The 14630-nt window shown below is 32.8% G+C and overlaps 1 long non-coding RNA gene across 2 annotated transcripts in view; it reads right to left on the reverse strand.

Moving 5' to 3' along the window:
- LOC104851378 overlaps window positions 1-14630 on the reverse strand; it is a 122650-nt gene that overhangs the window by 97723 nt on the left and 10297 nt on the right. For both annotated transcript variants that reach the window (XR_777192.3, XR_004518557.1), the window contains exon 2: window positions 8618-8715. This is a non-coding gene — a long non-coding RNA (uncharacterized LOC104851378). The remainder of the gene's footprint in view (window positions 1-8617; window positions 8716-14630) is intronic.

Genomic DNA, 14630 nt, shown 5'->3' on the forward strand with positions numbered 1-14630 from the left:
ATACCTAGAAAGTGTAATAATATGTTTCCCAAAAAAGAAAGTAATGTGGTACACTGTATTTTTACATTTTAGAATCATGTTTTCAACCACACCCCTTGCCATAAGTCATAACTACACTACTTTGCAACATAACATTAAGCCCATACAATCTAAGTACAAAGTTATACTTGCAAAATAGTATTTGCAATTTAAAAGCAGCCACTGTTACTTTGAATAATTTAAATATTTCAAATTTTGAAATATTTTGAAAATTTCAAAGGAAATCCAGTATCAAGAGAGGCTGTTTCTCTCCCTGCTCCCCTAAAAGCTGTATCTAAAACAAGTTTTTATTCCTTCTCTTCAATGTAACCTGAATCCTAGCACCAAAAATGTTCCAAAAGTCTAAATTTAAAGTGCATCATATCAGAAGAGAATACAGCAACCAAGATCTAAAAACTTTTGAATTTTATAGTGTATAGTAAACATGTTAAGTTTCATCTGGAATCCAAGCAGATGAGGGAACTCTGATATAATCCAATGGAAACATTATCACAGCTTGATTATGTAGTAATATGATACATTTCTCATGCTGGTTTCATTAAAATAGCATCATATCCACAAAACTCTTTAATAGACCATCTCCAGAGAGATTATTCCAAAATTGTCATTTTGTTCAAATATAATTCCTATTTAGGTTGTTTTGCACATTGTATTTTCTTCACATTTCCATAAGGTAGTTGTGTGGCCAGGAGACCATTGGTTATCCCAGCCACTTGTGGTAGGAATCAAATCCCTCTCCCCAACCAACTGTCCATCTTTACATGTAAAAAGCATAATTTACAATCTAAATTTCTCTAAAATGGTAGTGTATGTCTTTAAAAAAAAGAAAAGAAAACACAGCTGCTTCAACAGCAGCAACTGTAATGGCTGTATGCTATACAGTTGAGATTTGTGTTGTCTTGTCTTTTAATTCTAGAAAGCAGAGTGGAGCCTTAACAAACAGCATCATAATGTATTTTCCTTGCACTTTGGAAATCTTCCCCCTCCCCACCTGTCATCCACTCACCCCTTGAGCATCATCAGCTTCTGCTGGGGTTGAGATGAATCTCCAGTATTTATGCTGCGGGTCTGCACAGCCTTACTCACTTCAAGCAGGCACCTCAGCATCACTTCCCTTTCTTCCCCTGCCCCTTCCTCCTCTTCCTCCCCCACCTTCTCTGCTTTCTTCTCCCCCTCCTCCTTGGGTTCCTCCTTTGTCTCTGGTCACAAATCCTCTGAGCTCTGCTGGGTGCCCTGATTAGTCAAGACCAAAGCTTCTGTCCACTAACAGCAGTCTGAGGGAAAATGAGCTGAGAGAAATAGATTTGGCCAAAGCAAAGTTGGAAAGACAGCTGAGAAATTTTAAAGAGTTTTCCTCTTTCTCTCATTTTCCCAAAATTATACAAACTGCCTGAAACTATTCCTTATCTTCTTCAACATTAACAAAATTATGACTGTTTCAGGGGTAACAAAAGGAAAAAACTAGGGCTGTGAGAGGTCATTCATCTTCTCGTGGGGAAACAGAAGTGTGCAGGCACCCCTCATTCTCAGAGTGACTCATCACAAGTGATCAGTTTATGACAAACTGGAGTTTTCTCCATTTCTTCTTATATAAAAGTATGAGGTTGTTCCACAGTACGAAGGGTCACTAAGGTAGCTTACAGATGAGACCTTTAAAGAAGATAAATATCAGTCTCAATTTGAAAGATGGCATGGAGTCTTTAGGACAGGTTGCAGAATGAATTAAATGAATTAATTAACCTTTGTCTGTCCCTACTGCCTTAAAAGTAAGGAAAACAACAGTTGGTATACTCACAATACAACTTCTTTTAAACAGCAATAGTATTTCCAGTGTGGCATTGTTATCTTTTTAAAATATAACCCTCTACCACCCTGATATTAGATGTAAAAACAGTACAGATTTTAGTTAAGGTATAAAATTTCTGTAGCACTACAATGGAAAATGCTAATGTAGTATAATGATCTATGAAAGGGCCTTAGCTCTAAATTAGAAAATATAACTACCTTTAATAATTCAACTATATCTGAATCTGTACAAAAATTACTTCTGGGCAAATGGAAGGTTTATGAGAAATATTAGGTGATACCTAATGTCTTCTGAGTAGACGAGCAATCTAAGAAAGAAGCAAATTCACCTCCTTAAAATTACATCCACTAAGAACTGATTGATCTTACAATAGCAACAGGCTGATCAATCCCTGGAATATAATAACTGAGTGTAAAGAAAAGGACTACAGCTAAAATGTTGGTTTCTTCTGGCCTTTTTAAAAAATGACTATTTACTAGCATTCACAATATACTCAAGTCTTTTGCTCCTTCAAACATGAAATCTGGATTAATATATCTATTTTATATTTCAAAATAGAATTGTCTACATCCATAATCACAGTTTATAGGGGCAAGGTTTATATTATTTTTTTAATTCTAAAAGTTTAATTCTAATTATTTTCTAATTTAGATCTTCCCAATCATTGCCAAAATATTTTTTGAGAGTTTAGCAAGAGCAGTTATTTCTGCTCTAAATTAGCCAAATTTATCTAACTCAACTAGAAACTAGAAGGTTGGAGTAAGAGCAAAAACTCATTGATAATTTTTAACACATATGGATACATTTGTGATATATTTCACCATTCCAAGGATTCTTTATATGAATTTTCCTGTGATAAAAATGTGCAGAGGTTTAAACAAAGATATTCTACTATCAGAATTCTAGGACTATAATCTAAATACAGATCTAGTTAAGCAAGGTCCATGAAATTGATTCCCATGTCCTTGCCAACTTCAAAAGCTGGTTACAGGTCTTCTCTTGATTCACTTCTTTTGGAGAATAGTCAGTGGAAAGGAAGGAAGTTGTTAATTTTTAAGATTCCTGTAGAGCAAGAATCTTGAAAGTTAAAATTAAGGAATGCTATGACCTTTGGGGCATCTCGTATTAGATGACAACTTCTTAGATCTTAACAACAACAAAAAAATTTGTTTCAACTGACATAACATCACCTATGAGATTTTACTTCAAATGTCCAAATTTTATTTTAAAAGCTATCATAAAATCACAAAAAAAAGAGTATTTGGAAAATGTTCTTTCAGATAGAGTCTTAAAACTAAATGTCTAATGATTATTTACATATCATTTACATCTTAAATATAACATAAGCGTAGTTCTCAATTTTCTCTCACTTTATTACAAAAAACATTATTTAGAAAAAAAATTTAATCTCACATAATTGCTCAACTAAGGCCATAAGTGAACTTATAAAAAGTACATGTTCTAGTACAGGTAATTTGTGGTTTCCTTCTGTCAATAAATCTACTAATTTTATAGTTAATTTTAGATTAGTTATTTTGCTTGGGTTAGGTTTGTTTCTTAAAATTTTCAAAGGAGAAAGCCATTAGAGTCAGCCTACAGATACAATCCACAAAACTACTTCATTTAAAACAGAAAATAACTTCCAGACCAAAATTTACAAATACATAAAAATATTGCATTTTATATTTAGTTATAAGACACTTTACAGAACTTTTGTCTTTTTCAAATTTTCCCCAAAACTCTTACTCAGTTCCCTCTCCAAAATCAAACGTTCATCTTCACAGACAAAAAATAAGACCTAAGATTTAAATTTCTCTCAAATGGTGTTTTATGACTTTGAAAACCCACCTTGTTTCAGTAACAGCAACAATAATGGCAAACATTTCCTCCCCAACACTGCTACTGATTTTATCCTTTTTAAGCTTTTCAAAAGCCAGCACAGTGACACTTGTTCATTCAGAAGAAATCAAGTAAGAAAAGTAGGATTATACTCAGATGAGCATATACTCATCTCATGTTCAAAGAAATGCTCTGGAAGATTTGAATGTTTTCTGAAATATTAAGCATTTCATGGTTGAAAAAATGTACTTCTCCCGTTATTTCTCATTCTAGGAATAGTTTATTCATTTCTGCAATGCCTTTGCACCCTCTAATGGTCATTTAAGGATTTTCTTCATCAGGAGCAATTTATTCAAGGTATTCACAGGTTTCATTTTGTAAATTTGAATTTTCATTAGAATAATGATATTTACACACTTTACACCTATAACTCTGTGATTGCATAATCCAAAATATTAATTGCAGCTCACACCTCTTCATATTGTTGAGGAACTAGAATTATATAGAGTTGCAGTCACTATGATAATAATTAGGAAACACTCCATATTTTTCCAATTATGTCTGACATATTAACAAGCTAATAAGAATTTAAGATCCTGCCTCCTAGGCACAAAACAATTCAACAAGAAGGCCATCGTTAGGTATCACAGATCTTATTTCCTGATGCTGGTATCATGAAATCAACACAGAATCTGTTTGTACCTGTTTATACGAGGCACAAAAATGAATTCTAGTCGAGTACAATATCCTCCAAAGAACAGCAATAATGAGGGCTTTTACTTAAGGATCAATAGGAAAATTAAACACACATGCACACAATTTATATTTTAACTGACTCATGTTCTTAGAGAAACGTTAAATTCAACCGACCCAGAAACCTTTTAAAAACTGACCAGTTGTTACCTTTCTATTTAGTTTGACCCCATAACAAAAATAATTGCTTATTCCCTTTTCTGATAGAAAAAAATCTGCTTCTATCACTTAAAGCTTTGCATCTATGAAATATTTAGGAAAAATGTGAGAAGTTTGAACAGGAAGCTTTGTTTCTGAGTTCACGCTGCTGACAATGCAAAGGACACCTGCTTTGTGACATAGAAACAACTGATCAAACTGAAGAGATATCAAAAGAATTATTGTTTAAACTGTTACATTTTCAAGTAATTTTTTCTTTCCAAGGTGATGTTACATCTCTTAAGATACTTTTAACTTGAAAAATACAACTTGAGATCTCTCCGGATTTTTAACTCCTAAACTATATTACATTCATATTTTATCAGAAAAACACTCAGTATCTGCACATCAATAATTCTGGTTTCATTAAGAGCGCAGAGCCTTAACCAACAGTATTACAAATCTCATATAGCTAAATAACATCTGAGAAGACAGAAAATACAGTGTCATCGAACTAAAATAAGATATCATATAAGAAATTCTTTGAGTACTTAAGGTTTCCATCAATTCCCAAATTACAAGTGAAATTTAAATGTAAAATTTTGGGTAGCCTACCTGTAAACACAGTTAGCTCTGGAGCAAACAAAATGACACTTAGAAAGATCACCATTCCCTCAGGTTCTATAGATTTAAGAGCACTAAGGACACTATCAGCTCCAAAAATATTCTTTATTATAATTAGACTTTTGAAAAATCTAAAATCCTAAAAGCCATCTATCTTACAGTATAATATATGTATTATGTAGTCCCTCATATACGCTCCATAAACTGAATAATTTTATCTGAAACTGCCAATTGAACACTATCAGTATCTCATCCTGACAACATGCTTCCACAGTAAGTATCACTGACAACCAAAATCTACTGTGTAAGTATGTGCATAATTTTTAAGAAACTGTACATGCTTTGCTAGTGGCCACTGCAAATAACTACTGGAGAACTCTATCCTGTCAAATATATTCCACAGAAGTTATACAAATACTCGATGGAGTAAAACTCACAGTAATTTGAACTTACAACTGTAAATATTTTAAGTGTATTTTCCAAGACATAAAACTATTAAATCCATTTGCATCAGCAGAGTAACCCAGGAGTCCTAGCCTACTTACCATAAAATTCTAGATCCTCTGAAAAGAGCCATGCAGCTCTACTTCTTCCTTCTCAGCCCTTCACCTTTTCACACCCCAGTGACTCCACAGTTAGATTAAAACAAATTTCATTCTTCTGAAATGTATGATTATTATCGTTACTCCATTACAACCCAATATTTACAGACAGTACTGTTTATTAAAGTTAGGCAAATCACTTTTTCTGGAAAATTCTCAGGTCAAGTGTATGGGATACAGCTCCCTTTATCAGAAGAAATTCTCTTATTGTAGTACATGCGTTGGGACTTATGAAATGGTAACTAACGTAAACTATTTGCTTGAATGCCTGTCAGTCCTAACAGAACATCATCCAAATTTCCTCAAGGCAGAAACTAAGTTGATTCATTTTTTATATCCCTACTACTTGATAACTAGTAGGTGGTGAAGGAAAATGATGCTTTTGAGACTTGAAATATGATTATGGAAACTTGTGCTTTAATCTGATTCAACAATTTAACTTTCCAACTTTCTCATCTGTAGATGATGCATAAAACACCTTCTATGTATCTTATGAAACTGAAATTTATTTAAAAGATAACTAACCCAGTGCCTGATATACAGAGGCACTATATATATATTCAACAAATGTTACTTGAATTTATTTTTCATGATAGTTCTTTCCATTTCTATGTTAACTCAGCAGACTTTCAGAATTCTCAAAATTAAGATCACTATCTTATTCTTTTATTAACTCTTTGTCATAGGTTGTAATTTAAAGATAACCATAGCTAAAAAAATAATGAATATAACTGTGTATTCAGGCAAATAGGCATCGGAAAATATTAAATTCAATTTTTCCCAGAAATAAAATAGGAAAGTATCTTCTGAAGGGGACACTGGAGTTCAGGCATTCAATTTTGTTTTCTCTCCTTTTTGTCATAAAAATGAGAAAAAGTCCTTCAATATTTATAAGACTAAGAATAATGGATGTGCATCATGTTGCCTTCACATATGTTTCTGCCTTTTAAACCCAGTTTAAACTCAGTGAAAGGCCAAGAACACAGACATAATTATGCAGAAAAAAGATGCTTTAACTGAAGTCAACGCTCAGTAGACAAAATCCAAAGAAAGTAGGCTGGCTGAAACATTTACAAATCAATTCATTACATCGATTTGGAATGAGCTGTGCTGTAATTTAAAATATAGATTACTACAGAAAAATTTGATAAAATTCTATCTCTAAGACTTTCACTTGCCCATACACTTGACCTGAGAATTTTCCAGAAAAAGTGATTTGCCTAACTTTAACAAACAGTACTGTATGTAAATATTGGATTGTAATGGAGTAATGATAATAATCATAAATTTAAGAAGAATGAAATTTGTTTTAACCTAACCAATGGCTTCTGTAAATCACCGATAGCCTATTAAGAACAGGCGATGTGTTTGTATTTCAAAAAATGATTTATCCCCCATATAATGTATGGCCTGTTTGCATATCATCCTTAGATGCAATGTAACTCTTGAAGAAAAATTTAAGGTTTCTTTCTGCGTTGTTTGTTTCTCAGGGATAAAGTTGTCTCTTGGGGAATATGTAATTACGCTTAAGAGTCATTTTAACCTACTCTAATCTCCTGATGATTGGCTGTTTTATCTTAAGGTAATTTAGAAATATTTAGCATTTTTCCTGCTTACAGTGTTAAACTATAGAGACAGTAATATCTGCCTCTACACTGAATATTTCTCATAAAACACTACACGTAGTCATACTCGCCAAATTTTGATTACTCCTCAAACAAATCTAGGCATGAGGTCAACCAGTTAGAGAAATGGCCAAAATATATTCTTTTTGGAAAAGACAGATTATTTGTCCAACATTTTCTTTGTAACAAAATACAGAACCTAGTGAATCCAGGAATCCTGAGAGTGCAAGTACATAAAATAATAATTTGCAGCTGAGTCATTCCTGAGTCAGTCTGAAAATCAAGTCTGAATGCGACAAGGTCCTTTCATACCATTAAAGTCTCTCCTTCAGGGAAATTTCCCTTGGACTTCAGTTTGTTCATCTTAACAATGATCCCATTAAACTACACGATCTCTCAATTCTAATTTTCATTATTCTGTGTTCTTACTAAGTTCAATAATTCCATTGATAATAGAAATCAACTAACCTGCTGCTATCTGCTACCTAGATGAACACATAAATAAATCCTGTGTGAGTTATCCAAACACACACGGAACTGTTCCAATCCAAGCAACATTGAGCAGTTTTTGATGTATCATACTCATCATCATTCCACAACACAAAAATTGTGAACATCAATAGAATGCCTCAATGAAAAGAAAACATTCTTTTTTTCTCCAGGTTTCTTTTCTTCAAAAAGAAAGAAGGAATACAACAAAATCACGGCCCACAGAGCAAACTATAATGAAAGATGATTTTCAAAATTACTTTACTAAATGTCAAGAGCAATTTAAACTTTCTAAAATCTGTTACCCTGTGGAATGAGAGTAGTTTTGTTTTAGAGTAGCTTTCTTGATGTTTGCTAGAAAATTTCAAAATCACTACTTTTCATTGATAGAAATAAATAAATATTACTGTGATTTTTTCCTTAAATTTTTAACAGGATTTGAACTATCTAAACTTTCTAGTGGAAAGCATTCAGACACTTTTTTAGAGTATAAAGTAAGCAAGAAACAAAGGCAAAAGAAAATTGGATATTTTCAGTTATGTACTTGATCCCACAATTAAAACAAAATTCAAGGTCTAAATCAATATTTTAAAATACATTTGTCCTATAACTTTCAACTCTTTCCTAAAATAATGCGTGAATTCTAATTAAATGGAGACGTGTAAGTCTTTATTTAAAGACTCTACTGACAGTTTACTCACTCAGATTGGAAAGAGGCTCCTCTCCAGGCTGATTAGGTCCCAGAAGCACAACCTTTGCTAACACTGCCACCTGCTGTTAACTCTAGGTCATTTTCCAGCTACAGCAAAGAAAAAAAGAAATGGAAGTGCATGAACAAACTGGTTTGGGAAACAAACATCAGCACAGACGTTAAAGACAATTTGTGTGGAAGCCACCAACAGTTTTTTTTCTGACAATAGGTAAAGTTCTACTTGTGCTGTCATAAGTGATTGAAATGGTATCACAGCCTTTTTTGGTCATACACATTTAATTTATGTGTATTTTCTACAAGAACTTTTTTTTTCAGCTTTAATTGAGTTTATTGGTACATTTTATGGATACAGTACAGTTACATTCATTACTAGGCTCTTGTACCTTTACATGACAGGTCTTGGTTCTCATTTTTTCCCCTTGTCCCTGCCCTCCCTTCACCCCTCCTCCCCTCCCCATTTACAACCACTTTATTTCTATCTTTTCATTTTCTCACATTTTCATTTTTAATGTGACAACAAAGAGGAAGATACAGTACAAAAAACGTAAGGGCAATAAAAGACTGAGGTAATTTTATTTTAATTGAGTGAACCACGTTGGTGTACAAAGAAAGACATGAGCATTTGTGTAGAGAGACACAAGTAAATGTGGCTTTAAAACAGGGATCTAGCTAATGGAAACATGCATGAGAAATCATTGTTTTCACTTTTCTAAAGTCTTAGGCTTACCAAAAACTTTCTGAATAAGATACTGCAGAAAAATATAATGCACTGATATTTTCAGTTTGCTTTAGAGGAGCAACTAAATTCATAGAATTTAAAAGAACATTAGCACTGTATTTGATTTAATCCGCATTTTAAAGTGAGGACTGAAACACATTTTTACAGAACATCTAGTATCTCCCTCTCTCCAGCCACCCTCTAATTTCGGAGAAGCACAGACCTCCTGTGATGCCTCATTGGGCAACTGGTGAACCAACCTAACACCGCTCCGGCAAAAGGCAGGAACAGAGTGTGGGACAGAACTTGAGCACAAGCAACACTTTTTTCTTTAACAACTTCAGATCTTCAAAACTGACCTGTTAGTTGCCTTTCAAGCTGTATCCGTGTGTTTTAATTTCCACATCAAGTAGCAAAAAACTTAACTGAGAACTTCTTTAAATCATATTCAATGGGATATGATTTTTTAAAATAAGGAATTCACTTTAGATTTCCTTATTTTTAATAAGAAATCTAACCTTTGCATAATAGACAGCTTTGGACTGTTAGTCCAACCTTCATTCTGTGAACTTCCCCTGTCTCTTTCCTGTCCATATAAATTCAAATTCTATAATCCTAGCTGGTTATAGCGAACTCTCTCTTGAGAATTCAGATCTGATAACAGTTCAGACTGATATATTTTTATGTGGTGACAGGTAAACTCAGGAGCTACAGGGGCTTGCACTAACCACTAAATGCATGAAAATACAGTGAGCTGCTCATATGCAAAGAGTAAAGGATGAAATGTACACTTTAAAAAAAGGAAACAGGAAAAAAGAGGAAGCGATTCCTGGCAGCTTTCCAGTCTCACAGGAGCACGCAGGCCTTCTGCCCATAGGCTTCTCAGCACCCCCATACCCCAAGAATCCCTCTCTTGATGCAGTAACACTAGTTTGATGTGAGAGTCTATTTATTAAAGTGTTGACCTCAACAATTTGATGATTCAAAAAATACAGAGAAAATTCTGATACAACACCAAACTAGAACCCCAGCCAAAAATTTAAAAACTAAAAAATATAGATATTGACCATGAGATAAAATTTTTGAGATAATCCTCTGTCACAGACAACTGTAATATTTACCTTGAGCTGAATCCATACCTGGAAATTGCAATGATGACATAATTTCACTATTAGTTCAAATTAGCCACTTCTTTTCCTTCTAAATTCCTTCTTCAGGATTCCTTCTTAGGAAAGAAATTTAATTCCCATCCTATAATCTCAGGGTTGACCGTGTGTCTAGCTTTAGTCAATCCAAAATAAACCTTAGTGACCTGTGGTGTTACCAAGCATGAACTTTAATTTTGTCTTGCAGTTCCATTGTGGCTTTCCTTTGTGTTTGACCACAGAAGAAAGAACTGTGAGGGTACATTCCATATCAGCCTTCAATGGACAAGTAGCATGAATAAGAATGTTTATAATATTTTCACTGCAATTTGGAGTTGATTAGTATTACAGTATAACCTGACAGAAACTGACTGGTACATGTCTCAAATAGATTTTCATTATAAAAATGCTAATAGATAACAAGTAAATATTTCATTAGGAAGTTCATTTGCTTATTGCTAATAAGCTTATATTTTTAATAAACCCTTTTAGTTTTCAAGCAATTGTGCTGTTAATGACCCTAAGGATCTTTACACATAATAATTACCAAAGCACAGATTTATGACTTGATTCATACATCTAAGAAATGCCAATATGTTCATCAAAAAGACATTTTTCTTCCTATATTTCTAAGACATTCTAATGTTAATATATGTATTTTACTGTAGGTAAATCTGTAGGTACAAAACAACGGAAAGAAAAGTTCTTATAAATTCTATTTTCCCCTTGTATAGGAGAATATATATTATGAAAACAACTTAATACCAGGATTCTGAGTCTTTCAAATAGTACAAACTCTAAAAGCAATTGTCAGCATTGGTCCTACTTTCTTTATTACTTTATACCCAGTGGCCTTAAACGTTATACAATTCACATTCTAATTCTACTTTTGTCTAATTATTTTTTTCTTAAAATGATGTATAATATTTAATGAGATTTTATTAACTAGAAATAGTTATCAAAAGATAAGGTTAAAGATGACAATTCTATACATTGTCATTATGATTAGCTATGCAGCCTCAGGTAAATCATTTTACCTTTCTAAATCACTGAGTTTTCATAAGAAAAATAAGGATAACTTATCCCTAATGCATAGAATAGGAACCAAATAATATAATATATGTTGCAAGCTCTTAAAAGTATCATAATTATAGTTAGTTACATTTATATTAACTCAAGTTTTCTTGCGTTGACCAGAGTGCACATACCAAAAGTCCAAATGCAGTTTTATAACATATCCCTTTAACTCCCAACCTAAAAAGGGTACCACAGGGTTACAACAGAAGCATCAAAACTGATGGCTGCAGGTAGTCACCATAAAACGTAGTATGAAGGTTAAACAGTTGATGAACTAAATCATGTTGAAGACTATCACTACTTCACTAATTATAACCATTCTCATCACTTCTCCACCATTATAACCACAATAAAATGCATTAATAAGAGAATTTACTCATGCAATTTACTTAATTATTTTAAGTAGTCACTGGATAAAAATTCATTTCAGGAATAAAACCACTTTAATTCCCATAATAGTAAAGAGATTAAAAAATGACCCAAATATTTAAGTTACATGTGCTAGTATTACTGTAAACTTCTCACATGTTTTTACTCATTGAATCAGTATAACAATTCTATGAAGTGATAACTATTAATTCGTCTGTTATTCAGATAAGAAAACTGACACAGAGCTACTGGCCCAAAAGTCACAGCTCATAAATAGCAGAACCAAGATTCAAACCCAGGCAGGCAGCATTGAAATTTCACTTTAACCAAATATTATCATACCTACAAGATTAACACAAAAGAAACTGAGAAAAGAAATAAAATGCATTTGTGTCAAGAAATTACATGATAATTTCATTAGCACATGTCAAGTAATCTTTTAAATAATCCCATTCACTTTAATTATTGAAGTTTCTTATTGGTAGAAACCATGTAAATTCATCAAATAACATAAATGTTGTTCAACTAAATTCATTACATCCTTTGCTACATTTTTTTCTTTCATGTCATTTCAATATTAGAAATTCATTTAACTTAATTAATGGCACTGAGAAATTTCAGTCTGTGAGTCAGATTTTGTTCTTGATAATGAAAAGTAGAAAAGTTAAAATCAGAACACACATGTACATAGTAACCATTATACTATATAGTAGCTGTAGCATCAAAAGCAGATCATTGATACAGCACAGTATGCCACAGGAATGTACTTGGAATGTACATAGAACATGTATCTATTATATCATCCAAGGATGAATATATAACATACCAGGGATGTATCTTGGTATTGCCGGTGCCTGCCTGGCAAGCACTAAGTCCTGAGTTTGATCCCTGGTACCAGAAGAAAAAAAAAAAGAAGGCATATATATAAGAGTTGGTGATATGACTTATCAACTTATGTTATATTGTATGCCTAATGTGCACAAGGAATTGGGAAGAAATGGGTTTGATACCCACCAACTCCAAAAATACAAGTGGGGGGAAAGAGTATACAAAGAGGAAATATTTTTAAAAATCATTTTATGAGATGATCTATGTGACAAATTTGTGAAAATACTTATTGGAAGAAACATCTTAATTGAAATTTAGACACCAGTGACAATTTCTTCCCAGCTATTACTTTTATAGAGAAGATATGCCACTTAAATAGAGATATTTCAACTCTATTTGAGATATTTGAGAAATCATCCACTAGCTCGCAAAAAAGCATATTCTACTAATTTGAATCACTTTTGAAACCCTCAAGAATCACAATATAATGTTCAATTTAAATAATTTGATATAGTCAAGTAACCTGGACCTTTTAAATTTAAAGAAATATAAAAGAAAATATCCTAGCCCCAATATCAGAGAAAGGTGACAGAAGTTCATTACTTGCAGGAGAAAAGAGTCAACCATTTCTAAGAAGAATAAATTTGACTAAAATGAGCCAGGATTTTATGATTGGTCCATTATTTTTAAAAAAGTAGGTTCTTTCATTCTAATATGTCAAAGAAAAAATTCTGATAAATGAAAAAAGAAGAATCTGAGTATTTTCATACTTAAATTTGTTCAAAAACAAGTTATCAGCAGAATGAAAATTATACAGTACCAATATGTCACAAAATATTAATTACTAAAATGAATAACACACACACACACACACACACATATATATATATATATATTTATATATATCAGTTTCTGTAAGTTTTCAAAATGACCTTGCTTGCTACTGTAAAGGGTGAAAAATGAAAACAACTGGAAAGTGTCTGCATTCTGACTTTTAAGAGGCTTGGTAAGGATTCTCTCTCCCCCCAGAATACATGTGTTGCTTTTCTTACAATATCAGTAAGCCCAAGGGGGCATTACACACATTTCCAAGTTTCAATAATAACTGAAGTATTAAATAACTAATCCAGCATAATGCACTATTCCAAAGTAGAGTGTCTGGCCAATATACCCCTTCAGAGAGATATTGTAATTGCTTCACTCCACTTTCAATGAATGATCTATAATGAAAGTTGCTTTTTAGGCTTAACCTAGAGCTATGCCCTGTGGGAAAAGACTGAGTCTTTGTAAAATGTGTTACAGTTTACTAATAAGAATGCAGAAGCAGCACAACTGATGAACCAGCAAATCTGCTCTGCCTTATTTAGTCTTTGCTGAATGAATTTGAATATCATCAAAATACATTACCCTTATCCATAACCTACTTCCTACGATTTGCTCTATCCTCACACTTATTGCCAAAGGAATGTTAAGCACTTCAATATTTTATGTACTTGCGATAGTCCTATGACATTGTATAAAACAGAAGAAAAAATTTTTCTAAAGGACAAAAATGAATCTTCCAATAAGAAAAGGTTACAGGTAAGATTTTTAAACCTGGAGGAAAAAAGAGAACATTTATACAACAATATTTACATTTGATACTGATACATAATAAATGCAATTTTCACCTAAAATAATTCCAAAATTATCGTCCTTGAATATGTATCATTGACCATCAGAGAACCACGGTGAAGTGGACGAAGCCACCAGTTGCTAGCTATCTTAATTTGAACACACCACACATACTGACGACTCTCTCCCTCCCTACCTCTTTCCTTCTCTTCCTCCTTCCTTCTTTCTTTCCTTCCTTCTTGACATATTCA

The sequence above is a fragment of the Fukomys damarensis genome, unplaced genomic scaffold (genome assembly GCF_012274545.1).
Source record: "Fukomys damarensis isolate Sample0158 unplaced genomic scaffold, DMR_v1.0_HiC HiC_scaffold_3, whole genome shotgun sequence".
NCBI classification, from domain to species: Eukaryota; Metazoa; Chordata; class Mammalia; order Rodentia; family Bathyergidae; genus Fukomys; species Fukomys damarensis.